The sequence below is a fragment of the Cucurbita pepo genome, chromosome 5, assembly GCF_057944985.1.
Source record: "Cucurbita pepo subsp. pepo isolate OVF chromosome 5, ASM5794498v1, whole genome shotgun sequence".
NCBI classification, from domain to species: domain Eukaryota; kingdom Viridiplantae; phylum Streptophyta; class Magnoliopsida; order Cucurbitales; family Cucurbitaceae; genus Cucurbita; species Cucurbita pepo.
The window spans coordinates 15,898,412-15,902,032 of record NC_141802.1 but is presented as its reverse complement, the minus strand read 5'-3'; the positions used below and the strand labels follow the sequence as shown (position 1 = coordinate 15,902,032).

General features: G+C 32.6%; 1 long non-coding RNA gene across 1 annotated transcript; it reads left to right on the top strand.

Moving 5' to 3' along the window:
• The first annotated feature begins 792 nt into the window (after positions 1–792).
• LOC111795527 (uncharacterized) lies at positions 793–2,079 on the top strand. Its single transcript, XR_015421174.1, has 3 exons — positions 793–934; positions 1,146–1,303; positions 1,856–2,079. It is a non-coding gene; the product is annotated as an uncharacterized LOC111795527 (long non-coding RNA).
• Positions 2,080–3,621: the final 1,542 nt, after the last annotated feature.

The window sequence follows — 3,621 nt, the reverse complement described above, 5'->3', positions numbered from 1 at the left end:
AAGGTTAGTTATCCCTAGACTATAATTGATTGATTAGTGGATGCAATAACTGGGCACGAGATGCTAAGTTTTATGGTTGCTTGCTCTATGTACCATAAGATCCAATCACACTACCAACAATCATTGCCACGAGTAATGATTCTAGGGTTCAACTTGTTGCCTTAAACAAACCTTGCCTCATCTCCAAAGGGAAAGGAACTTGAGTAATATGATCCAACCAACTTAGAGATGCATTGAATTATTGGATCGAATAGGAAGTTAAGGAAAAATTGTTTGAATCAAACTTTAACTAGTAAGAAAACTTGTGAACCAAACTTGAATTGAAAAGAAAAACCGCGAACCAATCAAAGTAGAGTTGAATTTGGTTGAACGGCTGGGAACAAACTGAATTAGTCATTGGACCGGTTGAATCGATTCCGCTTTGCATCCCCCTAAATCGCATTTTTCTTCTTATTCTTCATCAGGAATTGGGTGTTTGTACAACGGATCTGAGTGTGGCGTGGCATTTGCAAGGATGAATGGCGACTGATCACGACGACAATGAGACGATGCATGCTATTGACACCTAAAGACTTGTGACGTTGTGAACACAGTATTTAATGTATCAGAGTGTTCATCTAAAACTATATTTTTTTATTAGTATTTTTTTATTTTGAAAATTTACTAGAATAAAAGTAGAAAGTTAATTTTTTATTTATTTATTTTTTTAATTTTTAAAATAGCAAAGTATTTATAATTGAATGGGTTTTAAGCTCCAAATTTCAGAACCCTACGTCCGAAGAACGAGTAACCCGCGACCCGCAATCCTTGAGAAACAGCGAGGGTATAAGCCCAGATTCGAAGCTCATAAAGAGATTTCTAATTACCAGTTTCGATTCAGAATGCTCGGTCGAAGTAGGTTCCTCTCGTTCCCCATGGTAATTGGCGCTGTTATGTAAGTTCTCTTCCCCAATTTTCATCACTTCCTTTAATCAATCAATTCGAGACTACAATCTGCAGAATCCCAATTTTTTGTTTTTCTTGAAATAGATCCTGATGTTCAAATTGCTATATGAAAATTGATTCACAATTTTATTTTCTTGCCGTTTATCTCCCGAATGCATTGTCTCGTATGGTCTTCTTGATTACGGCACCCTAAATTATAGGACCAGGAAGTAGTTTCTACGATCAGCAGGGGAGACGTCTCTTTGGTTAAATACAATACAACTAAGCAATACTTGAGAGTAAATGAAAACGCTTCTAAAAGACTTGCTGTAACGGAACTAGGCAGGATTATCTTTCAGCGTTGCCTTGTGGATTTTAGGTTTTAGTTTGTTTATCTATCTCCAAATTAATCTCCGATTTGAAAGAACTGAAGCATATTGAAAGGGTTGGAGTTCTTGGTATCAGCCTACCGATCCATAATTTAAGTTACTGAGATGATATGTAGAAGTCAGAACTTTCAAAAATTTCAAGAATTTGAGAAACTTTCTAAATTTTTTCAGCCATTACTAGTTAATGCAAGTTTATCTTTCAGCCATTTCTAAATTCTTTCTAAATTCTTTCAGCCATTTCAGCCATATAGTTTTTCTCCCCTGTAATTCAAGAACAATGTCTCAGGATCCAAAAAATTGGTAATGCAAGTTTATGTAGGCTGGAAAATAAGAAAAATTATTGTTTCCAAACTCTTACAGGAAAATTTTCTGTTTACAATTGACTTAGTGTTGTAGCATGAGTTTATGAATCATGGGATTTCTTCTGGGAAAGTTTAGTATAACATTTAAGCTCTCGTTGAGTTTTGGGCTGGAATTTAAACATTGTTTCTGAGTGATAAATGAGTTGAGCATCTGAATAGACTCTGGAATATATGTTGCAGCATTGGTGTTGTCTCTGGGAAAGCAATATTTGGGCCACCTCTTGATGAATACTGGAGAAAGAAGCTGGATGAAGAGGCAACCGCAAAGGATTCAGGTACTACTACTCAAGTTAGCATAGGTCAGGATAGTCATGTTTAGCGACATGAATAATAAGGCAGAGATTGGATAAATATTGTTGCTGAAACAATGGTTAAATGCATAATCTTACATGGATATTTGAGAATGGGTTCGGGACGTACGATCTTACTTGAATAGGATCTGCTCTGATAGGTTGTACAATTGTAACTTTTGAGTTCTAAGAATTGGGTACCAAAGGTTTTGCAAAGGATGCCTTCTTTTATATGGATTATATGCACACAAAAATGGGAGTTCATGTCATGAGTGATGATTGTCTTTTCATTATCTCTTACTTATGCATCAAAGGTTAGTAAATTGAAGTAAAGCCTGCAAAAACTTTAGAACAAAACAATACATGCAGGCTCTGGCTTCCCATCAAAGATAAAAAAGGGTGGGATTTGGTATCCGGGTGGATAAGGAACGGTTTCATGATATGGAGGATATAGACTGCAATAAGGCTGGATTCTTCCTGCGTTATTTGAGTTTTTTTAAGAGAAAAAAAAGAAGGCGTTAAGAAACCGAGCAGGGAATTTTGTGCTTGACTAGGTATGATTATTTTGACGTATATTTTTTTTATATAATTATTTATATTTTTTTTGGACTAAAACTTTTGAAAATTTAAGGCAAAGTATTTCTTAAATTTTTAAAATTTTTAGTTTTTTTTAAAGTGTGAGGGTATTATTGAATTTTTGAAAATTCATATGTACAAAATCTATGGTATGGTTTATAATTTAGCCATTTTTTTAAATTTTAAAATTACTTTTTTTTTTTCTGTTTACTTTTTATTTCATTTTATTAGTTTAAAAAATTTATTAGTTGATAAGAATCGATTATATTTAATTTCATGGGCTTTTTATATTAAATTTGTATTTAAATGTTAAATATTTTAATAAATTAATTTTTTAAATAAATAAAACTACAACAATACTAATTATACCACACACACAATTTCTATTTTATTTAAATGTTTATGACCATGACTTCATTTATAAGTATTTTATTTCAAATTTTTGCATATATTAATTAAGGTAGGTAGTGACCTCTTTAATTTAGGCAAGAAAATTATGGGCAGTATGAACTTTTTTATAAATAACAAGGTTTAAAAAAAATTAAATATACGTGGTAAAAAATTATTTAACTTTTTACCATAACTAAAATTCATATCTAACCTAATATACAGGGACAAGAATAGGTGATAAAAATTATCAAAAATTTTTACAAATAACTAAAATTGATTTTTAAACAAATAGATAAAAGAATAAACAAAAAAAATTAAGCATGCATCAATACACAGCAGAGAGAAGAATAGGGTTTTAAAAAAATTAAATATACTTGGTAAAAATTACCAAACTTTTGATAAATAACTAAAATTGATATTTAACGCAATACACTAGATAATAAAAAGAGGGCTTTTAAAATAAATAAGTGTAATGACCAGTGTGAGCTTCGAAGAGGAGTGGACACCGAGCGGTGTGCCAGCGAGAACGTTAGTCTCGAAAGGGGGTGGATTGTGAGATCTCACATCCACTAGAAAGATAAATGAGTGCTAGCGTGGATGCGGAGCCCTGCAGGGATATTTTGTGAGGTCCCACGTCAGTTAGGGAGGAGAACGATACATTCTTTATAAGAGTGTGAAAACCTCTCCCTA